Below are 24,869 nucleotides of genomic sequence, written 5' to 3' on the forward strand. Positions count from 1 at the left end.
AGCAGAAATAAAACCCAAAAGCCCTGGATTTTTATCTCTCGGTATTTATGAGGTTTTTCATTAGAATGGCTGCTCCGCAGACTGCTCTGTGGAAAAGGAACAGAAGGAGTGAGAAGGAGGGAGGGAGGGCAGGGATCCCATCAAGCAGGGCTGGACGCGTCCCCAGGAGGGAGGCAGCCTCATAGCCACCAGGGAGACCGCCATTGGAAGGATGGAGCTTTCCAGAATGCCAGACACCACACACAGCTGGTTCTCGGAACCTGATGAGCCAAATACCTACCTGCTCGGGTTCTGCCCCTACTCCTGTCCAGCCTACCCTGGACATGTGGAAGGCCTGTCTACCCCCATCCCTCCTGGATACTACCCAGTCATACAGGAGGCCCCGCCACCACGTCTCCTCTAGAACGTTCTGTCCCCTCGCAGCCCCTCCCAGCAACACTCTCTTGGAAAACACCTCCCTACTGGTGTCCAGTGGGAGACGTTGGGGCAAGGTGTGGGTATTAGGGCACGAATTGTCCATAGGGTATTTAAAAACCATCAGAAAACTGACCAAAAGCTGAGGATTCTAAACAGTGTCAGGGATAAATTGCTCTGCCTTCAAAAAACAAACAAACAAACAAAACCAAAACACACTTTGATGTTCTAACAACTGCTGTGATCGCTCTGAGTTCCCTTCTTTCCTCAGCAACTGGACTGTTTTCCATCCCCGTAACTTATTTATTCCTAACAAGAGGTCTGTACATCTGAACCCCCTTCACCTCCTTTGCCCATCCCCAACCCCATCCCCGCTAGCCACCTCTGGTTTGTTCTCCAGATTCATGAGTCTGTGGCTGCTTTTGCTTGCGTTCGTTTGTTTTTAGACTCCACGTGTGAGAGAGAACGTGTGCTGTTTGCTCTTCTCTGACGTCTCTCACCTAGCATACCACCCTCTAGATCCAGCCACGTCGCTGCAGAAGGCAAGCACTCATTCTTTTTAGTGGCTGCGTGATAGTCCAGTGCGCATGTGTGTGCGTGCATGCACGTGCGCGCACACACACATACACACACACACACATCTTCCTTATCCACTCATCTGTCAGTAGACACTTAGGTCTCCTCCATATCTTGGCTATGGCAAACCATGCTGCTGTGGACACAGGGCGGCAGACATCTTTTCAAAGCAGTGTTTGTGTACTCTTTGGGTCAAGACCCAGTAGGACAATCACCAGATCACATGGCACTTCTATTAATAATTTTCTGAGGAACCTCCATAGTGTTTTCCGGAGTGCCTGCCCCAGTCTGCATTCCCCCCAACAGGGCATGACGGTTCCTCTTTCTCCACATCCTCGCCAACCCTTGCTGTTTCTTGTCTTCCTGACAGTAGCCATTTTGACTGGTTGGGAGCTGATGTCTCCCTGTGGTTGGGATCTGCGTGTCCCAGATGATGAGTGAGGTTGAGCATCTTTTCATGCGTCCGCTGGCCGTCGGCATGCCTTCTCTGGAAAAAGCCTATTCGGTTTCTCTGCCCATTTTTGAAATCAGAATAGTTGTTTCTCTGGTATTCATTTTTATAAATTCTTTATGTCTTTTTGATATGAACCCCTTATCAAATATATTATTTGTAAATACCTTTTCTCATTCAGGAGGTTGCCTTGTCTTTTCATGGATGGTTTTCTTGGCTGTGTGAAAAAAGCTTTTTTTATTTTTGTGTTGTCCCAATAGTTTGTTTTTGTTTTTGTTCCCTCCAGCCTGAGGAGACAGATCCATAAAAAAGTTGCTAAGGCCAATATCAGAGAGATTACTGACTATGATTTCTTTGAGTCTTTTGGTTTCAGGCCTCACCTTTGGGTCTCTAATTCATTTTGAATTTATTTTTGGGTGTGGCGTAAGAAAGTGGACCATTTTCATTCATTTGCATTCTTGTCTTCCTGACAGTAGCCATTTTGTCCAGTTTCTGCAACACCATTGTTGAAGACACTGGCTTTTCCCCATCGTATATTCTTGCCTCCTTTGTCATAGATTAATTGACCATATAAGTGTGGGGTTATTTTTGGGCTATTCTTTTTTTAATTTAAATTCAGTTAATTAACATATAGTGTATTATTAGTTTCAGAGGGCAGTTCAGTATATAACCCCCAGTGCTCATTACATCACATGCCCTCCCTAATGCCCATCACCCAGTGACCCCATCCCCCCCTCTCTCCCCTCCAGCAGACCTCAGTTTGTTTCCTGTGATTCAGGGTCTTTTCTGGTTTGTCTCCCTCTCTGATCTCCTCTTGTTTTATTTTTCCCTCCCTTTCCCTATGTCAATCTGTTTTGTTTCTTAAATTCCACATATCAGTGAGATCATATGATAATTGTCTTTCTCTGATTGACTTATTTCACTTAGCATAATAGCCTCTAGTTCCATTCACATTGTTGCAAATGGCAATATTTCATTTTTTTATGGCTGAGTAATATTCCATTGTGTGGATAGATAAGACAGATGATTAGATAGATAGATAGATAGATAGATAGATAGATACCACATCTTCTTTATCCATTCATCTATCGATGGACATCTGGGATCTTTCCATAGTTTCACTATTGTGGACACTGTTTCTATAAACATTAGGATGCAGATTGCTGGGTCATAGTAGTGCAGTTGCTGGGTCATAGGGTAGCTCTATTTTCATCTTCTTGAGGAACCTCTATACTGTTCTCCAGAGTGGCTGCACCAGCTTGCATTCCCACCAACAGTGCAGGAGGGGTCCCTTTTTTCTGCATCCTTGCCAATGTCTGTCATTTCCTGACCATTCTGACTGGTGTGAGGTGGTATCTTACTGTGGTTTTGATTTGTATGTCCCTGCTGCTGAGTGTTGTTGAGCACTTTTTTCATGCATCTGTTGGCCATTTGTATGACTTCTTTGGAGAAATGTCTGTCCGTGTTTTCTGCCCATTTCTTGACTGGATTATTTATTCTTTAGGTGTTGAGTTTGAAACGTTCTTTGTAGATTTTGGATACGTTGGGCTCTCTACTCTGTTCCATTGATCTACTTGTCTATTTTTGTGCCAGTAGCATATCTTTTTTATTATAGCTTTGAAGTATATCTTGAAATCTGTGATTGTAGTAACTCCAGCTTTGTTCTTCCTTAAGATTACTTTGGCCATTCAGGGTCTTTTGTGGTTCCATACAAATTTTAGGATTATTTGTTCTAGTTCTGTGAAAAATACTATCGGTATTTTGATAGGGAATGCATTAAATCTGTAGATGGCCTGGGCAGTATGGACATTTTAACAATATTAATTCTACCAATCCATGAGCATGGTATATCTTTCCATTTGTTTGTATTGCCTTCACTATCTTTCATCAATGTCTTAGGTGAGTTTTAACAATATGTATGTAATCTTCAAATGAGCACAGTTTCATTACTTAGAGCTTAATAGGCACTGTGTTTACGTGGAAGTTGGTTCAAAGAACACCTCTTAAATGGGGCGCCTGGGTGGCTCAGTGGGTTAAAGCCTCCGCCTTCAGCTCAGGTCATGATCCCAGGGTCCTGGGATCAAGCCCCGCATTGGGCTCTCTGCTCCGCATTGGGCGCTCTGCTCCGTGGAGAGCCTGCTTCCTCCTCTCTCTCTGCCTGCCTCTCTGCCTACTTCTGATCTCTGTCTGTCAAATAAATAAATAAAATCTTTAAAAAAAAAAAAAAAGAACACCTCTTATAGAGCCAGACCCAGTGCAAGTGGATTCTGCTAAGCACGTTCATTTCCAGAATAAGGATTCAGAATCTCTGGAGTTTTCATCTCCAGCCCTATGCCACTAGCTATTCTCCCATGCAAACAGTAGGTTTGAACTAACCAATGATAGCGCAGTGATTGTGAGGATGAAGACAAAGAAACTGGCTCCATCACCACCACCACTACCATGTCTTCACAGGTCATCCTCCGAACTGTGTGGAGTTCACTCTTCTGGAACTTTCCTTGAGTATGTCTTTCTTTTTTCAAGATATCCATTAATGTAATTAAAAAGTACGAGCCCATTACTTTTCCCCTTTTTGTGCTCTAATGTTTGTTTGTCAACTGGCCTGGTTATATGTGTGTGAAGTCCGCTAAAAGGAAGTTTCACTCTCCGTGTTTCTTGTCTGGCCATTATGAGAATTAATTTTATTTCATTGTTATTACCAAAAATAATTTTGTGACCTACGGGAGGCAAGTACCAATAAAATCCTATTCCTCAAGTGTCAAATACCCAGCCACTGTTGTTCTATTTTACGTCAGGCATTGACAGCTTTACAGGGCTTTCCTTCAGAGCAGGCACTATGCCCAGGTCTTGCTCTCGGAGCTGCCATCTCTTCCTCATTCTGTGCCACTCAACAGCTCCCAGGACACTGTGAAAATAAGATCGTCTGTTCTAGTGTCCAGGATGGGCCACTCACTGGGCAGCTCCAGAGAGCCATGAATGGGCAACTTCCCCAGGTCTCCAAAGACCCCACATCCCCCTTCATCTTCTCTACCTACGCACACTCCCTAGATGATCTCATTAAGGCCTGGGGTTTGAAATACTCTCTATAATAAACTATGGCTTCCAAATTTGTCTCTCCATCCCTGACCTCACCCCTGAACTCTAGGTGTGTACCCCCATCCACATTCTTGCCACTTGCCATTTGGATGGCTCATAAGAGCTTCAACTTAAAATGCCCCAAAACAGAAGTCCATATATTCTCCTTTCCCATCCAACCAAAGCCTAGCCCACCCAAGACCCCCATCTAGAGGCACGAACTCTATGATTATCCCCAACTCCTCTCCAACCCCATCCAACCCATCAGTGGTTCTGTCAGCTCTACTTTCAAAATGCATCAAGAATGTTTGGGCTTCTCAGAACCTCCACCACCATTTTGCCTTTCCAGATCACTTCCTCTCATGCCCGGATTCTAACATCAGCCTCCCCCCTGGCCTCCCCATCCCCTATGTATGGCCTTTTCTCCACCCAGCAGCCAGATTGATCTTGGTAACATGTCAGTTGCATCCTATCTCTTCTGTGCTTACTGGCTTCCCATCACACTTAGGATCAAAATGCAAAGCCCTTACCCCAGCTGGCGGTTCCTCTGCTTCCACGCCAGCCTCACTCCAGCACAGTGACCCCCTCGCTGGTGCTCCAACATGTCAGACACCCACCTGCCTAATGGCCCTGACTCTTGCTGTTCCCTTCACCAGGAATGCTTCTCCCCTAGACACAAGTCAAAGCTTCACTGTGTTCAGGTCTCTGCTCAAATAATATCTGATCAGGAAGGCCTTCCCGGAGCCCCTTCCCCGAAACAATAAACCCCCAGCCACTCTCTGGCCTCTGTCCCTTCCTGCATCTCGTGCTGCCTGACGTTCAGTTTATTTGTTGGTCTCTCTTCCTCAAACAGAAGATAAGCACCGTGAGGATGGAGACCTGGCTGTTTTGTTCACTACGATCTCAGCATGTAGCACTGTACCGGGTACACAACAGGGGCTGAACATGTATTTGTGAATCAATGAATGTGGGCTCGCATTTGCTATTTGCCTTCAAACTAACTCTGGGCTAGGTGATGTCACCACGCCCATTGTGCAGATATGGAAGCTAAGAATCAGAGAACAGAAGGGATTTACTCTCATGATCCCTGAGACGGTAATAGATCTATAATCAAAACATGGGTTCCATAGGACAGGAAATCAATAGAAAAAAATCAACAAAACCAAGAGCTGGTTCTTTGAGAATATTGGTAAAATCAATGAGCCTCTAGCCAGGCTGACTAAGAATATAAGAGAGAAGACACAAATTGCTAATATCAAAACCAAAAGAGGGGACATCGCCAGAGTTCCCATGAATGTTAGAAGGATAAGAAAAGAATACAATTACTGATTCTAGGTCCATAAATTTGATAACTTGGATGAAATAGACCAAGTCCTGGAAAGACACAATCTGCCCAAACTCATACAAGAATAGACAGTTTAATAGGCCTGGATCTATTAAATGCATTGAACCAATAACGAATAACATTTCAAAACAGAACACAGGCCAGATTCACTGGTGAGTTCCACCAAACATATAAGGAAGAATATGTACCAATTCTCAGAAATCTCTTCCAGAAGAGACAAGCAGAAGGAATGCATTCTAACTCAATCTATGAAACCGGCAGTTAACCTAATACCAAAACCTATGGACCCAAACCTACATGCAGATGTTTGAGGCAGCTTTATTCTTCCTTTGGAAGCAACCAAGATGTCCTTTGGCAGGTGAGTGGATAAATAAGCTTGGGTACATACAGACATTGAAATATTCAGCGTGAAAATTCTGACACCTGCTACAGCACGATGGATGTCAAAGACATTACGTGAAGTGAAATAATCCAGGGACACACGCACGTGCACACACACGCACCTGCACACACACAAAATAATCCCAACACACAAATACTGTATGATTCCATTTATATAAGGTACACTCAGAGGACTCCAAATCACAGAGCCAGGAAGAAGAAGGGGGGTTACCAGGGGCTGGGAGGAAAGGGGAATAGGGCGTTAGTGTTCAACGGGTATAGAGTTTCAGTTTTACAAGATGAAAGGAGTCCAGGGAATGGACGGTGGGGAACGGCTGCACAACACTGTGAATGTATTTAATACCTCTAAACTGTACACTTGAAAATGGTGAAAGCAGTAAACGATATGTTATGTATATTTTACCAAAATAAAAAACTTAGAGCAAAAATGAGCAGTCGAGTCATGAGAAGACATGGAAGAAGTTTAAAGGCATATTTCTTTTTTTTTTTTTTTTTAAGATTTATTTATTTGTTTGAGAGAGAGCGCGCACCCACGCAAGCAAGTAACTGCCGGAAGTAGGGAGGGGCAGAGGGAGAGAATCCTCCATCAGACTTCCTGCTGAGCCCAGAGCCAGATGCAGGGCTCCATCTCATGACCCCGAGATCACAACCTGAGCCAAGAGTCGGACACTTAACTGACTGAGCCACCCAGGTGCCCCTTAAATGCATATTTCTAAGTGAAAAAAAGCTATTCTGAAAAAGCTGCATCCTGTATGATTCTAATGATAGGACATTCTGGAAAAGGCAAAACTATGGAGGCAATGGAAAGATCAGCAGCTTAGTGGGGAGCGAGGGATGAACTGGCAGAGTACAGAGGACTTGGAGGGCAGTGAAACGGTTCTGTAGGACACGATTGTGGTGGGTACATGGCATTACACATTTGTCCTAACCCACAGAATGAAGGCACGCCCCCAGCAGTGAACTGGAACGCCAACTCCAGGCTTCGGGTGGTAAGAACGTGTCAGTGCGGCTTCTGTGGTGTGGGCTGTCCACGCTGGGGAAGCAGCAGGTGAGTGAGAATGTGAGAACTCTCTACACTTTCCCTCAGTTTTGCTGTGAACCTCAAACTGCTCTAGAAGAAAAAGTCTATTTAAAAAGAAAATCCTGGGGCACCTGGGTGGCTCAGTGGGTTAAGCCTCTGCCTTCAGCTCAGGTCACGGTCCCGGGGCCCTGGGATCGAGCCCCGCATCGGGCTCTCTGCTTAGCGGGGAGCCTGCTTCCTCCTCTCTCTCTACCTGCCTCTCTGCCTACTTGAGATCCCTGTCTGTCAAATAAATAAATAAAATCTTTTAAAATAAAAAAATATATATTTAAAAAAAAATCCTTCAGGGTCCAGAGTTTGCTCTCCTTCCTCCATCCCACAGTGCCCTTCTATCCTAACAGAACCCTGCCCAGACCCCAGGGAGGGAGACACCTTAGTGACCCCCAAGGTCCAAGGAGAGGACGTCACTCATTTCTTCTCACATCAGCAGCTCTGGGCAGGTCATTAAACCAAACCCCAGCTAAGACAACTGCACTGCCGGCTGATCTGGGCTTTTCCCTTTTATTTTTCTAGGCTGTTAATGATAAAATATTATTTCACATTCTGAATTAATAAAAGAGGCAGCCGGGCACAGCAGAGTGATCACCAGACCCAGTGGGAAGGAGAAAGACATACCTAATAGCTGTGAGACCTTGAGCAAGTCACTTTCCCTCTCTGTTGCTGACAGGCATCTGATGGCGATGTTCCTATTCCTCCCTCTATGTCCTGCCCGGCCATTTGAAAGTGCTTCAGCCATGATTCACAGTGCGAATATATGTCACTACTAAAACAACAACGATAATAATAATAAAGCTTCTTAAGGGCACATTCTGCTCAGTTTTGTGGCGGGAGCAGAAAAGCAATGATTTGCTCTGTCTTTAGATGAAGAAAATGAAGACTTATTAGTATCTCTCCATGACATTGAGGACCAGTCACCCCACAGAACGAAGGGGTCTGTCTGGCCTCGCTCTCACAGCCAACCATGTCACGGAGAGGGAGCATCTCCCAGGGAAAAGCTCCACAGGCTTTGTCTCCTCCCAGGGACAAGGTTGCATCCGGCCCTCGGATGAACCTTCTTGTGTAAATTTCAAACACTTGAAAAAGAAAGGAAGGAAAAGGTTTGGGATGGAAAGAATCCAAGAGGGCAGAAAAAGACCAGGTTGCTGTCAAGAGTTACATATGGACACAGGGCTGGCCTGAGGCCAGAAAGTTCTGGCAGACGTTGGGCTGAGAGAGCAGGAAACTGGGGTGGTGAGAACCTGTCATTCTGTCCCCTCACACACGTGTCCTGGCCAGAGCATGATGGGGAAGCCAGGAGGGAGAGGAGGCCCGGCAGCTGGGGCTCCTTCCTGGGCTGAAACTCAAGGCTCACACCCCACCTTGCACTCCATAATGATACCCACCCTTTCTGGAATGTTGCTTCCTTCCCAGGTGATGGGCTACACACCTGATATTCATCATCTCATTGAATCTTGACTACGATGCCCACAACAGCAATGACTATCTTCACGTAACAGGAGAGTAAACGGAGTTCATCTGCCCGAGCTCATAAGTAGCTAAACAACAGCCCTGAAGTTCGTCTAGTGCTAAAGCTGTGCTTTCCCTCCTGCAAGAAACTGCCCCCTGATTTATAAATACTAGGTGGAAAATGAGGTATGTAGCAAGAACCAATGAAAAGATGAGAGCTTGAATCCAACCGGAATGCCGGAATCACCAGACCCCATGCCTCGTCGGCTGAATGAACAGAAGTATGAGGTCTGGACCGAGGGAGGTGCTGGTTCCACCCACCTTGGTGGGGGTCAGAACATGGCCGGAGCTCTGGCCTTAGCTCTGAGGGTTGAACTGTGAAAATGCCCAGTTCATGCTACAGTCCTCCCAGAGGAGGGTCAAGAGAACAGGACGTCAGGAGTGCACCGAGACCTGCATCCTTGGAGGAAGGCAGAGGTAGCGATGACCTTTCACCAGCAAAGGGTAAAGTGTGTGAAGTGGGGATGCCAGAGAGCAGCCTGGAGGGGAGGGGGTGATGCCTCTTCTCTGCGGCCGAGCAATCGGAGGGTACCAGAAAATATATTTGAGCTCAGCAGAATAAGACACTTGGAGCTGTCACAGCCTGCCCAGGGCAGCCCAAGACAACATAGGTGACAATGGAGGCCACACACCCCAAGTCCATAGAGACAGGTGGGCAGGAAACTGCCGACCGGGCAAATCGGTAGATATTCCACCAAGCATTCAGTTGTCTTCAAGTCCCTCTCAGCCTTTCCAGAGCTGACCTGTTGACCCCCACTCAATCCTCTGCACCAGGGGCAGAGGGTACCAATCCACCTTACAGAGGCAGTGAGGGGCTTAGTGATGTCAAGCAATCTGCCCGAGGTCACGCAGGGGAACGGAGCTGTGACTAGCATCCAGATCTTGCTCCAAATCATCCTGGGGGTGGGTAGGAGGTTCATCAAGCTCAGCGAGACCACTGGCTTCCACTCTCACCTTTGGCAGCTCCAAGGTCTTCCCAGGATTGGGGAGGATCGGAACATCTCCCTTCCTGACTTCTCTCAATTCCATCATGACCTCTTTACCCCGATAACCACGGCTTCCCTCAGGGCGGCATCCTCTCCATGTTGCACTGCTCTAGATCATTCTGGAAGTCTCCCAACCGCCCTCATCTTCCTCTTAAATTCCAGGGACATTAGGAGCTACATTAGAATCACCAGGGAGCTTTAGAATAGACTAGGGCTCCTCCAGGAGTTACATATAAAGCTATAAGAATAAAAAACAACATGGTACAGGCTTAAGAACACATAGACCAATGGAACAGAACTGAGAGCCCAGAAACAAACCTAGACCCCAAAGCAAGTTGATTTTCTATAAGAGTGCCAAGACTAATCAATGGGAAAAGAACAGTCCTTTCAACAAGCGGGGCTGGAAGAACTGGATAACCATGTGCCCAAGAATGAAGTTGGACCCCTACCTCACACCATATACACAACTTACCTCAAAATGGACCTGTGACCTACATATAAGAGCTAAAAACCATAAAACTCCTAGAAGAAAACAAAGGGGTAAATCTTTTTGACCTTGGATATGGCCATAGATTTTAAGGTATGACACCCAAAAGCATGAGCAACAAAAGAAAAAGGAGATAAACTGGAACCCGGGTACAGGTTCTCCTGGGGCAGCCAGGCTTCTGTCATCCCATCCTTGCACCTGCTTCTTGTTGTCAGATCTCAGGACGGGGAAGAGCCCCAGCTTCCTCGAAACTGCCTTCACTAGCTCACTCAGCCTGCTGGAGAGGGCTGGCTGGGGAGATTAAAACCATCGGGGGACGTCTTTCTCCCAGAGCTCCGAATTCCATGCAAGGCTGGGTGGAGAATGCAGGAGGAGGGCCACAATGAGTGAGTCAGGGTGATGCCCTGAGTCCTGAGGGGGGCCTTGTGGATACTGTGGGTGTCTCTGGGGGTGCTCTGGGGAGTCACGGAGGGTATACGAGTGCTGTCACTGGCCACGTGGGAAGCCACCGCGGTGCTGTGGGGAGCGGCTGTAGACCTCGTAGGTGTAGAAGGGTGAGTGCCACATGGGATAGATTTGAGGGCACTGTGGGTGCTGTGCGGTGCTGTGGCCAACACAGCATCCTTAGGACAGGAGGCCTGTGTTTAGGTCCCAGTCTGACCACTTTTTGGACATGAAACCCGGAATACTTTACAATTTCTCTGAATCCCAGCTATCCTCACCTATAAAGAGCTTATTAACACCTATATCTTGGGGTGTGGGGAGGATCAGCGATTATCTACAGAAAGGGTCCTGTAAATGTCGTCGGGAGGGAAGTGTAAAGCACGGGATAAAGGCTCAGGAAGAAGTGTTCACACCCACACCTGGGGTGTGCCCCACACGCCGGGGTGTCAGAACAGAGAGCTGATACAACCCAGGCCCCCCTCTTGGCCCTTTTTTAGACCACGCATTCGGAAAGAGGTATGTGTCTCCACGGCAACCTCCCTGTTTGGTCACAAACACCCAGCTCATCCATCCCAAGAGCCCAAGCCTCTTCAAGGGGGTCACCTTGGGAGGCCACATGATCCCAGGGGACTTCCGTTGTTCAAAGCAAGCAGGAAGGTCCTCCCCATCACAGCCACCCAATGAGGCACATGTTATCTGGCCATTTGGCAGGTGAGAAAACTGAGACTCTGGACACCAAATCACTCACGGGAGCCATAGAGCTCCCGAAGAGCAGAGCTGGGACCCAGCCTCCACCAGTCCAGGCCCCAGAGGCCAGCAGACGTTTCCCACAGTGGTACATGCTTGTCTGCCTCCCGGTGATAGTCCTCTTTGTACGTTCCCGGGACTCTACGCGACTGTTTCCTAGCTAACGAGGGGGTTGGGTGGTGAGTCCGAATCGCTTTGCTCCCCTGCAACCCTCCTGAAGGCAAACCGAGAACGAAAGCACCCCAGCTGCTTTTCTCTGTGCTAAAGAGGTTCTTGCCTCTTGTACACAGAGGCCCACGGTTTTCCCCCGATGGAGAAACATGCCCAGCAGAAAAGTCCTGGGGAAGTTAAGCTTTTCCTGACTCGCTTCAGTGCCTTCTCCTGATTAAGAAAAGCGTGCGGGATGCCGGCTCTGTGATAAGCCAGTGGCTTCCTGTGGGGAGCGGGGCTGGCTGCCAGGAGGCTGCGGGTGAGATTTTGGCCCAGGCAGCTGGCAGGGCGGGGTGAGCCGCACGACACGGGGGCCTCATGCTCCCCAGTCACTATCTACCCAGGGCCGTTTGGCCTTGCGTTATCTGCCTCTGGGAGCCAGCCACCATGCCTCGGGTTCCGGCCTGAGACACCCCAGCCGGCTGGCGGTACACTCCAGAAGTGAAATGATGAGGCGGGTATCAGATCAGTGACCGAGAAAGTGGCCCAGTGCTTCTCAACCACGGTGCCAGAGGCAGCTGGAACCACAAATGCCATCACACGGCGGGGTATGGCACCCCACAGTGTGTACATCCCGTCGACCCTCGCACCAGCAGTCTTAGGGTGGGAAGGCGGTGAGGGGTTAGCTAGGGAAGGGTCTGTACCTCCCTCATCTCATCTTCTCCCCAGAACAACCCCCTGGGTAACGTTATGTTCCCATTTCAGAGATCAGAAAACCAAGACCTGCAGAGACGTCACGACGAGCCCCAAGTTTCAAAGCCAAAAATCTAGAATAAGGAAACAAATCATTTTTATGTCCTTTCAAGCAATGTGATTTCAAGAGGTGATCTGGCGGGGAGCCTGGGTGGCTCAGTGGATTAAGCCGCTGCCTTCGGCTCAAGTCATGATCTCAGGGTCCTGGGATCGAGCCCCGCATCGGGCTCTCTGCTCCGCGGGGAGCCTGCTTCCCCCTCTCTCTCTGCCTGCCTCTCTGCCTACTTGTGATCTCTCTCTCTCTGTCAAATAAATAAATAAACAAATAAATAAAATCTTTAAAAAAAAAAAAAAAGAGGTGATCTGGCTTAAAGGATTTGGTTAACCTTAAGATCCAAGTCATGGAGGCACTCAAAGGAAAACACACGAGCATCGTAGGGTCGTTCAGACAGGGCTTCAAAACTCCACCATATCTCACTCGCTGCTGTGTGACCTTGAGCAAGTCACTTCACGTCTCTGAGGCCCAGTTCTCTCCTCTCTAAGATGGAGATGATTGTGGTGCCAAGACCATAGGGCCGTTATGAGGACTGAATGGACGGTGCGGGGCCTGTGCCCAGCACAGAGCTTGGCATGCAGAAGATCTCAGTTGGCGCTGGTTGATCCGAGGCTTCCCATCAGACAGGCCTCAAACTCAGTCCATCTGCCTCTCAGGCTTTGTGGTCTTTCCACTGAGGGTCTGAGGCAGCCTTTGGCCAACACTGGCAGTCAAATCTCCTCAGAGCCTCCAAGGTCCTTCCTCTTCACAACCTTCCCCAAGCCCCCACCCCCTCTCTGCTTCCCTGCTGCCTCACCACACCCGTCACTTCCTCTGGTTCAGCCTGGGGCTGGGAACCTCAGACACTGAGGCCATAAGGCCTGGGACAGAGATTCCAGTCATTGCTGCCCATTCTACTGGTGAGAAAAATGAGGCCCCATGAGAGAAATGATTTCTGAGGACCCTTGAGGTACAGTGGTGATCCAGACTGGGCCAGAGGACAGATGTCCTGGCTCTTCATTCAGGAACCTTCCATGAGGCCACGCAGCCCATCACCAGTCCTGGGATTGTGGGCAGCCCAAGAAGTTTCCGGAACCCAAGAAGAAAACCAAGACTTTTCTATTGTCATTTCCATCCTGGAATGTGAACTGTATCCAAAAGAGAGTCCTGAGATGGAGGGTGGGGGAGTCATTCTAGGAAGGTCTTTTCTTCTCACAATCCCAAGACTATGGTGGGTGTGGAAGTGGGGAGAGGGGAAGTGCTCTGCCTTCCCTGGGAGGGCTCACTCTCTCCCATGCTTCAACCCTCACTTCCTGGACCGACCCTGAAGAGTGACCAAGATGGGCGGCCCACTCATGGGGCAGCCGCCGGCCCCAGTGAGACCCCACCTTGGCGCCAGCCTCTCTCTCCTCACACCTCAGCCATGCTCCCCAACACTGAAGAAATGTCTGGGTTGGGGACAAAAGGGAAGCCGCCCTTTGCTTGCCCTGCACTTGGGCACCAGATGAAAGCTCTCTCACTTCGCCATGGAGAGTTTGTTGAGTGGAAAGAGAAGAGGAGAGAAGATCAGACCCTTATTTGAAGAAGCCACCGCCATGTTGCCATGTGACCAAACCATACCTGTTTCAACTGGTGTCTGTTCCTTCCAGGAGACTCAGGATTCTCTTGCAGTGTCCTTTCGATGGCTTCAGGATAAACTCTAGAAGAAGAAGAGAGAGACATAAATTTTAAAAAGGCAGCAGCTAGTGGGGCCTATGGCTGCTGGGGGCCACCTCAGTTCAGGTGTGTCCCCGTCCCCTAGGTTCCTGCTCCCTCCTTCTCTCTCTGCAGGTGCAGAAGCCAGATGGGGTGGCTGCGGCCAGAAAGACAGAATCAAGCACCCAGCCCCCCGGAGGCTTCCAGGAGGTGTCCCCGGATCCTACAGACTGGCACATATTTCAGTCTTTCAAAATCGGCCCAGGAGCCTGTGCAGTGTGGCGTGATGATGTCATGCATGCTAATCACAATATCACATCACGTGTCTTTGCTTCTGGCTAGAACATTACCAACCCGTCCTAGAAACTCCACTCTCCTCGGGCAGAAAAAAGAAAAAAAGAAAAAGATAAAAAGGCTTTCTGAGTAATGGTGAAAATGCGAAGGAGAATTAATCATGGCTTAATGAATGCAGGCTTTGGGGGCAGACCAACATTTCCCAGATCTGGTATCCATGAAGAGATAGAAAAGAAGAGAAGAGGTCTTCGGTAGTGAAAAAACAACTCAGCCCCCGAGTGCGGGGGCCAGAAGCCCAGCCTCTCCCCCACTTCCTCTCTGTCAGTTTGACGGAGAGCCCCTGGGTCACAGGAGAAGGATCAAATTCGCCACATCCAGGCCGCATACCTGCCAGCCCAGGCCGAGGCCAGCCCTGGGGGACCGGCTTGTTCCCGTGCACAGCCGAGGAACAAAAGAGCAGAGCTGACAGCACAGATGGGAGAGCCGAGTCCCCTGACCCCAAGTCTCCCAGACTCCCGCCCTCCAGGACCGGCCGCGCCGTAGAAGCCGCGGTCAAGTTTCACGTTGTCTCTGATGCTGATGTCGACGATCCCGTGAGACGGCGTCCCCGCTTTGGGGATGAGGGCCATGAGCCCTGAGGGGTTAAATAACTTGCCCAAGGTCGTCATGCCCAAATGCGGCAGAGCCGGGACTAGAAGACAGGTCTGCAGGAGGTCAAACCTGGCGTCAGTACCATGTCCATGGGGTGGGGTGGGGAGGGACGCGGGCACGAGAGCAACGAGCTCCGGGTCTGCTCCACGGATCCTAGCTCAGTGCACACTGCACAGAGAGCAGCTGCTCGGGACTCCCTGCAAACTGACGGGGAACAGGGCTTGGCCAGAGGACGTGACCCCAGTTGGCTTCCTTTGCCTCCAAAGTCCACCCAGGCAGAGTCGACCCAGGGAACGTCATGTTTATCATGGAGTAGACCAAGGCTACAATCAAAGGAATTCGTGATCTATATACATGCACCTACCCATATCCATCCCTAGACAAAGGCATGGACCTATGGCGGGGGATACAGACGTACATGTACATAGCTTTGATTGTAACTACAAAAGTGAGCGTTCTTCCTTATCCATCCATCGTAGTTCACAGGGCCGTTCCAAAATCTCTGTAACATGACCCTCTAGGCTTTCTTCTATGCAACCATTTACGTGTGTGTGTGTGTGTGTGTGTGTGTGTGTGTGTGTGTCTGATAGAGAGAGAGAACGTGCCTGCATGGGCCCCCATGGAGATGGTGGGGTTCACACACACTTTCCACGAGTGGGATCTTACCACACACATTCTGCATTCCCAGCTAGCAATTGCCATGATGTCTACCCATGGATCCGAGCATACGTAGACCTTCTGGAGTCTTCTGCCCTCCTTCTAGGTGTGGACCACCATCTGCTCAGCTCTCCCACCTTACATACGCGGGATATTTCCATTCCCAGCTGCTACAACCTTGTTGCTACCATCCCCTTCCCTCTCACATCACCATGTGGGAACGTTCGAGCAAGTCCACAGCCTGGACGCCTGGAAGTGCGTCCACATTTGAATAGCTTCCGACAACCCACTTTCCCCAAACAGTGGATCGAGTCCCCCCAGAGAGCAGGACAGAAGGAGTCCCCTTTTCTTGGATGTAAATTTACACCCTGGGCTCTTCTGCCTGCCGAGTTGTCTTTCTGGTCACCTTCTGGTAGCCTGGAAGGCCAAGTCCCCAGGACAAAGGGAGACGTTTATCTCTCGGCTCCCACAAGACGGCCACCGCTCCACTGCCTGGGGACATGTCTGAAGAACTCGGGCCCACCTGAGCTGGGAACTACATTTATGGGCTCAGAACTGATAATGAGCTTTTATGAGCTCTGGGGACCATGAGGAACACGTATTAATGTCAAGCGTGCCCATCAGCCACGCAGCCTGGGTGAATGTCACACATTAACGAAATTAGAGGCTGCAGCCACGTGGGGAGGGAGCTGCGGGCGGCGTGTCAGGCGGTGTGGGCAGAGCCTGTTAATAATAAAATTACTTTCCAGGCTTTGCACTCCTGAGCCTGAAGCCGTCTCCTGTCTTCGATGGAATTCTGCCTTGCTGCAGCCTGAGAGGAGATTAGTTTATTACTGGTGTGCCAGGAAAGGCAAAATCCAGCACTAATCCTAATTCCCATTTAAGCAAATCTGCATTATGTGAGGGAAACCAGCTGGGCTCAGAATTTCCTCCCCCCCCCCGCCCCGCCCCCCACTTCTCCCAAGATCTCATTCCGGCCCTTTCTTCTCGGGGAGTGGGGAGGTCAGCACAGATATTAGAGCGGGAGCCCTCCTGGGAGGGGGAAGAGAATCCCAGAGTTTAGGGCCAAGAGGGGGAAAGGGCAGGGTAACAAGAAGCTGCTTTGGAAGAGGGTGGGCTGAGAGACGGTGCTCACCACTGACCCTGAAGCCAGGGGGGAAAAGCCACTACCTTCTCCGCTCGAGGCTCGGCTCGCTCTTGTCTTGAACAAAGACACCTTGAGAGCCTCTGACGGGCTCTGTCACTGTGAACATGTGACCTGCCTGCTTCAGGCCTCCAGTCCTCATCTGGGAAACCACAAGATAGCTCATATGATGTTGTGAGGATCACATGAAAGAAGGACAGACAGACAGGACGCCAGAGAGCCCAGCACACACTGCCCCGTTTCTTGAATTAAGACTCCCGGGCTGATAACAGCACCATTATCTGAGGGCCTCGCTTAGTGAATTACCATGCAACACTTCGTGGAGGGACACATTCTGGTTCTGGAGACCTTAAAATAGGAAAAAAATCAAAGAAAGGGTGCCTGAAAATCCATAAAGCAGAGGAAGTGCGCAATCAAGGGCAAGGAACGTGATGACTAGGAGCCAAGTTCTCCTGTTGTCTGAGGTCTAGTTGATCTTCTTCCTTCCGAACAAAGCCATGCTGCTCTGTGTGGGGGAAACCAGCCCTCAGTTTGTAAGAAAAGTCCTAAGAAGGAACTTCAGCGTCCTGGATGAGACCCAGACAAGACACCAATGGTTCCTGCTCTAGTTTTAACCTGAAATGGATCACACGCACTCAGGGGTGCACGCACTGTGAGGACAGTCTTCCCAGTCTTCCCACACACGGTACCCAGATCACAGACTCCTCTCTGGTTTCCCAGCCCTTGTTTCTCCACCATCTCACGTGTCCTAAGTCACCCGTGACCCTCCTCCTCCATGGCCCCTGCTTGTCCCTGCCCGGACTGAGCCTTAGTGTTGCCCATCAGCTTGCTGCAAACGGGCTCCTGACTGGTCTGCTAGGCTGTGGCCTTGTTCCCTCCAAACTGCCCCCTGGTTTGCTGTCAGACGGAGCCCAGAGATGTGTCTCTCTCTTGCGTCAGTGGGTCCCCTGGCTTCCGTTTGCCTACATATGGGCTTTTGATAATCTGAGCCCCACTTGTCTTTTCCAGGGGGCCTTCAGGTCCTCACAATATGCGCAGACCCCACAGTCACACTGAACTCACTGGGAACCACATGCCCCTACACCCCCCGCGACATGCTTGGCCCAACCTCACTGCTGCTCACTCGGCCCAGCAGTCCCTTCTTCCTTTCCTAACCTTGAACTCTACCTCTTCTCCCACTCTCCAAAACTCATGGCAAACTCCTACTCATCCTTCAAAACCTTCCTTTAATATTTCCTCTGAGAAACCTCCCCAGACCGGCACAGGCATGATCAGTCACTGTTCTCTGGGTTCCACTTACAATTTGTGTGTCTCAGTGGTCAAGTCATCACAGTGTCGTATGTGTTTTGTTTTGTATGGTTTTTCTCCTCTACCAGACTCTGAGCTCCTCGAGGATAGAGATGGTCTCTTACTTCCTCTGTGGTCTCAGCTCCTGACTCAGCAAATAAAGCTGGATGGGGGGATGGGTGCTAGGAGAGATGGATGGATGGATGGAGGAGGAGAGAATGGGTCTATAAAAGAGCCTAAACGTTGGGAGGGAGAAAATGGGTCATAGTTGGTTTCAGGGATGGATGAAAAACAGTAGGGATGGAAGGATACATGGATGAATGGATAGGTGGATGGACAGACATGCATGGAGGAATGGATGGATGGATGGATGGATGGAGGGATGGATGGATGGATGGATGGATGGACAGACATATGCATGGATAGATGGATGGGTAGATGGACACATGCATGGAGGGATGGATGATAGCCGGGCAGATGAAGGCAGGGATGGATAAACAGCCGGGTTGAAGGGGAACGGATCTATGAAAGGATGGGTGAAATTAACAACAGCAAGACAGAACTAGGTTAATGGGAGGAGAGAGGGAATAAATGACTCAACCACTTGTATAATTTTCTCTGGACCCCGGGGGGCTGAGCCTCTTACAGCTACGGGTGATGGCTTGCTTTCTCCCTCTAGAGTTTACAGATCTGTGCAGAGACCACATGATGGAACATCGGCAGCCCCCAGCTCTGCCCCATCTCTCCTCACTGCTCTAGCTGTGGACCCACAAGATGAGGCCTCAGGAAGGAGGGGTCAGAGTTACATCTTGTCTTGGTCTTGATACAGGTGGCAAAGATCAGTGCTACAAGGAGATCGAAGTTTCCCTATGTCTGAGTCCAGCCCCAGACTGTGGGGCAGGGGTTCGCCAGACATGGGACAGGTCTGCAACAGGCCAACTCCTTGGTCCAGAGCAGATGGATGGCTGATGATGGGGGTTTCAAGCTCCCTTGCAAAGATGCCATTTGGGAGACCCCAAAATGGCAGAAGGGCCAGGCCACGTGGACAGCAGGGCACCCTTTGGATGGTTACCTGAGAGAGAGCTTCTGGGAGAACAGATCTGCCTCTAGAGCCTGCTGTCTGTCTGCAGCGTGGGTCAGGCCAGGCAGTGGGTGGGGAGCCCTCAGCACCGAACAGTGGGCCATAGACCAGGACTCATGGTCCCCAGGCCTGGGTTTCCATCTCAGCTATGCCACTCGCCCCCTGTGTGACCTTGGCGAAGTTCCTTACCCCTGTAAACCTCAGGTGAGGTTTACACACACACCTGCAGTGTGTGGGCAATCAGAGCCCCACCCCACTGGCCTGAGCTGGAGGGTCAGAGGCGCTAATGGGCCACAAGGGATTCCCACGGGGACCAACCCTACCAGGTGTTCGACCAATAGAGGACGCGGGAATTACATAAACAGAAGCTACTGCCACTTTCTGTAGAAGGGACAGTGGCCATGATCAGCGGTTCCAAGTTCTAAGCTCCAGACCTGTCCCTCTCTCCCTCGGGGCCCGTGTGAAGAACAGATGTAGACCGTACTTCATCCACACCCTGACACTTAGCTCACGGCAGCCTGACTTGGTCCTATTTTATATATTACATTCCCACGTGATGTTGAAGACCACTGATTCAGAATTGATGTCCTAGAACTCCAAGTCAGTAGGATTCTAGGGGAAGTGAAAGGGAGGTCTTCCTGGAAGAGGCAGCAGGCCAGAAGGGAGGGAAGGAGGAAGGTGATGAGCCCCATGAGGAGCCTTTCTCGTTAGCTCCTGCCCTCAGTTCTTCTCTCCTGTGCTGTATGCTCCCTCGCTTTACCTCGCTCCTGGGGGAACAGGTGTCCTTCCAAGCCCCATGACCACAAAGACTCTTGGTCACGTGCCCCAAGAAGGGACAGCATCGTCAGCGGGAGCCTGGAGGCCAGTGCAGCCTTGGCCCTTCTCCCCACAGCGATGCCAGCCTGGGCCACTGTCAGCCAGATGCATTGCTTGTTGACAGATAAAAGTGCTGTACTTTCTGGCTCCAAAGCAAAGCCGGGGCTTTGTTTTGCTGTATTGGAAATTGACAATGCAGGGGGGCGATGTGGGGGTGGGCCAGAGGAAGAGAAGCCAAGACAGTTTGGGGGATGAGCTCCTGCTGGGTTCTGTGACTCAACAACAGTCATCACCCCACCCCCATCCAGCACCGCTGCCCAAAGCCCTTTCCCATTGCCTTGGTCTCTAGGTCTCTACCTCCTCTCCACCTGCCCTTGACTCTGCTGCGGGAGGGAGACTTCTCTGTGCTGCCTGCCCAACCTGCCCTTGTCGTTCAGCCCCATCCAGCTTAGTTTCCATAATGAGTCCCAGAATGAGCCTGCTAAGTGTGCCCCAGGGTCACCAGTGGGGCTGACGTGGGAGCCCTGACATCCTCAGAAAGACTGAGATTTTGTTGTTGTTGTTTTCTGCTTGGGGACTAGAGGGTCGCTCCCGCACGGAACTGGGCACAGCGCAGAAGGCGCCGGTACCGCTAGCAAGGGCTCTGGAGGGTCCACCCAGCTGGAAAGGACTCTGAGTCAGTCTGAGCCCATTAGCTCTGGGTTGCATGGGGATGGTGACAGGGCCAGGGAAGAGGGCATATACAACCCCATAAGTTAACACGTGAAGCTTATTCTCTGTGCAGCCTTCACTAGGGATCATCATCTCTCCAGTCCCCATGTTCCCAGCACGTCTGGGGGTTCCCTAAGGTGGACAAGCCTGAGTCTCTCGTGCCCTCCCTGGTAGTACCTGTGGGATCTGGACTCCTCCACGATGCTCACCTGAGCATGAAGAACGTGTGGCCTCTGGGAGCCTCAGACCCCTTGCCCCAGTGGGCCTGGCCTTGCACTTGCCCCTCTTTGCCCTGTCTGCAAGCATTTTCTCATCACCCGAAGGAGGCAAGGACAAAGGCTGTCCATCCCCTGGAGCTCTCTTTCCTTTTGATCTTTGTCCTTCCTCTTACACTCTTCCCATTTCTCAGAGGAGGAAAGGGAGCCTGAGGCCCCACAGCTTTACATAAGTAAACATGGGCGCACTGCTCACGGAAAAAGGAAAACAGAAAAGCATAAGTCATTCTAGCAACAGTGTCTGCCAGAAAGTCCCACTCATTCTCAGGACGGGTCCCCAGCACCCCTGCCAGGCGAGTGCCCAGCATCCCAGACCTGGGTGTTTGGCACCACGGGGACCTAGAGGAAGCTGATGGTTTAAGAGACCTCTCTCTCTCTCTCTGAGGGGGGAGCCCGGCCCGCCATCCCCCCACCCCACCCGGCTCCACTGTGCCATGTGCATGAAGAAAAAAGGAAAGATGTGAGCTCTCTAATTCATCCACCAAGTGGCCAGTGTCCTCCTCTTCCTTAGCAAAGGAAGGAGCTGATGCTCAGAGAGGTCCAACCGCTTCTCCACAGTCACAGAGCCAAACTGAGCCACGAGAGGATAAGAGTCAACAATCTGGTCTGCACCCAAAGTCCCCAGAGCCCCTTTGCTGAGTCCAGCCTGCCCGTCGCATCTGTCCTCTAGAGGGTACATCTGAGAGGTCCTCAAGCCATTGTCTACTTGAGCAAAGATAGCTGGGCTTTCAAAGATTTCAACAACAGCCCAGTGGTTCTAGTCCAGGGCTCAAGAACCGCAGACTGTCTTAGGGCTGAAGTAGCCTTTGTGTCTCCACGTGTTCCAGATCTTGAACTCAGTGTGGATCCACCGTGCGGTCTTACGCATCCAGGAGCACCTGCCGGGGATGTTCGCCTCGGAGAGGAGCAGTTTGCAAAAGCCACAGGACATAGAGATGTTTCCAAACTGGCCCCCCGTGCTGCTAGCAAGGAAGCCAGCAGCTGAGAACTCGTAATCGGAGCTGAGGGAAGGGGCCCGCCCCACAACCCACAGCAGCTTCCCTCCGAAATCTGGGGCTCTGGGGGGGGGGGTTGTCATTCAGACTTTATAGCCCTCCAGGCTTGCTTGCGGTGGGATGGGAGGGAAAAGGGCACCCCAGGTCTCTGCAATCCTTCCCCCACTCAAGTCCATGTAAATATATTCTAATGCCGAGAAGGGTCTGCGGGAGGTAAGACCGCAGAGCCATTAGCATTTTGATGGCTTTTCCCAACACGTGGAGGAGCAGTTTAAAATTCATAGTGCGGAGATTAATCCCAGGCACGCCTCTCCCTCCGCAGCTTGAGGTGGCCAAGAACTTCGTACCCCTTGAAGACCTTGATTAGGAAAGCAAGCTAGGAACTCAGTCATGGGAGTTCTATGGAGAAGAGCCAAGATGGCTTTCTGGACTGCCCATGGAAGGCCTTCTAAGACAGAATCGGGGACAAGCGCGGAGGAAATGCTGTGACACTTCCTGGGCACTGGGTTCTTCTAGAAGGACCCAGCCGAGCCCAGGAGAGGGGCCCTGCTTGTTCCAAAAGGCACATTTCTCCCCCATCAGTGACACAGGCCAGGCCTCTTACCATCGACGTTCCCTCATTCAGCAAAGCTGCCCCAAAGAATCACCATGCCCCACACAGCAGGTGCTTAGAGGGGAAGAAGCCGGAAGACATTAAACTCAGCAAATCCCTGACCTCAAGAAATTCAGTCTAAATGGAGAGAAAGAGAGAGATGGAGATGAATCCAAGAAAACGTGATGGGGGGCGGGGGAGGGCAAGAGCAGCTGTCCTGGGACCCCGAGGTGGAGGGGGCCTCCACCAGCTGTGTCTGAGCAGGTCACGCCCTTTGGGGGCATTCCTGTCCTTCCTCAGAACTCCCCTTTGAAAGCAGATGTGATGTTGCCGTAGATGCCGAAAGCAGAGATACCGACATTGTTAACACGGATGATGCAGAAGTGGGAAACCAGGCAAGGAGAGGCCCGTCTCTCCAACATCATCATGGAGTCTTGTTTAGCAGGCCTACCTACGGATTGCTTAGTTATCCACGGTAGAGGATTCTAGAAGAATCTAACTTCGACTCATGTCAAGTTACTTGTGAACTTGGAGTAGATATTTGGGGGGGGGAGGGTCTGGTAGAGAAACTAGCCCCAAAGTTTACGATTTTATTGTCCTAAAGGGCATTTGACGGTTTTTCTATCCTACCCAGCCCCCACCGCTCCAATGCTTACATAACTGCTAACCGCCATGTGTCTAATTCTCCTGAGACCCGGCTTCGCCATCTCGCCGGCTCCCCTGCTCGTGAATTAAGTCAATCTTTGAGCCATGTTCATTGCAGATTTGTGTGAGATCTGAGAGGATTTCTAGCTTTTAGAAAATTATACATTGTCAGCACATGCCCGATTACACACACACACACACACACACACACACACACACACACTGTACGGGGTAAAAACTAGAAAGAAATATAGCAAAACATTACCCATGGATCTCTTTTGGTAGCTGGCATAGGTATGCGAGTGAGTTTCATAACCAGAAAAAAAAGTGATGAACGCCATTTTTTAAATGGAGACACACACACACTCATCAGAGATTAGCCAATCAATAGCTCATGTAAATTGTTTCCCTAGCCCATGTGTGGGGCATGGCGCTAAGCACTTCATGCGAGATTATCTCACTAAGGCCTCCCCACTACCCTAGGAAAAAGGGATTATTAGTACCCCATTCTACAGATAAGGAGATGGCAACCCAGGAAGTTATTAGCCTCAGCTCCCAGGTGTGGGCTGCTCCTGTTTAACCACCCTGCCAGACTTCTGCCTCCCAAGTGGAAAAGGAAGAAATAAACACATCTGCCGGGCAGCCAGGGTTGGGCCTGGAGAAGACCGTGTTCCCACCCACTCCCGGAGCTCACAGTGCGCTGGGAAGCCAGGCGCAGGCCTCGCCAGCCTTGAATTGAATTCACATGTGTCTCCCCGACACTTGCAGGCTGGGAACCGGTCTTCTCCAGGCTTGGGCCTCCCATCATCCTGGGAGGGGGCGCCACGGGCCCTCGGGAAATGAAAGCCAACCACTCTCTATTTGCTCCGACACCATCGCTTCTAGAGAAACCAGTTTCTGCTGCTAATGAACAGGTCCCTCCGCCCCAGTCTTTGCCCACGCAGGTCCTACGGAACGGCTTCATTACCTAGATGAGAGAGCGAAGGGCAGCCAGGCTTCAGCAAAGAGGGGTGTCGAACAGGACCTCCAGGAGCCCGAGAGACCACAGACTCTGCCTCAAAGTCACCGCATGACCCTGGGCAAATCACCAAGCCTCCTCCCTGGGCCATGTCTTCTTGCCTTCCAAACAAGGCAGAGGGGGGACCCATCGTGGCCCGATACCGTGGATGTTTGGCCAGCATCCATCTTACCCTCGCTGCCATGGTGTTTTACATTTGGGAGGCGTGAAGCCCACACCAGGAACCCCTGCCTATTGATTCTCACTAAAGCTCTCCACGTGGCAGGTCACTATGGGCTAAGTCTGTGCGGAAATTAGGTTTGGAGGGAGGAAGACCGCGTGATCTCTGAAGACCGAACTGGGTGTTGGGTGGGGGGCGGCAAAAGAGGGGGTGTAGGGGGTGGGCGGGGAGAGATGCTTCATTTAAACAGGACCCTTGAGAGCCCCTACAGACCACGGCATCTGTGGATTCATGCGGGTCACTCTTTCTTTCTTTATTAGAGCCAAACACATTTCCCTAGGTTTCCAAACACCTGCCAACTCAGGCAGGATTATTTGAGTGAACACTTTGTTTCAAA

The 24,869-nt window shown here is 50.6% G+C and overlaps 1 protein-coding gene across 3 annotated transcripts in view; it reads right to left on the reverse strand.

Moving 5' to 3' along the window:
* The window catches only part of TSPAN18 (tetraspanin 18), a 177,546-nt gene that overhangs the window by 132,322 nt on the left and 20,355 nt on the right, over positions 1-24,869 (reverse strand). For all 3 annotated transcript variants that reach the window (XM_046015228.1, XM_046015226.1, XM_046015227.1), the window contains exon 2: positions 14,072-14,150. The gene's annotated coding sequence lies outside the window, so the exon portion shown is untranslated. The remainder of the gene's footprint in view (positions 1-14,071; positions 14,151-24,869) is intronic.

Source organism: Meles meles, chromosome 8, assembly GCF_922984935.1.
Source record: "Meles meles chromosome 8, mMelMel3.1 paternal haplotype, whole genome shotgun sequence".
NCBI lineage: Eukaryota > Metazoa > Chordata > Mammalia > Carnivora > Mustelidae > Meles > Meles meles.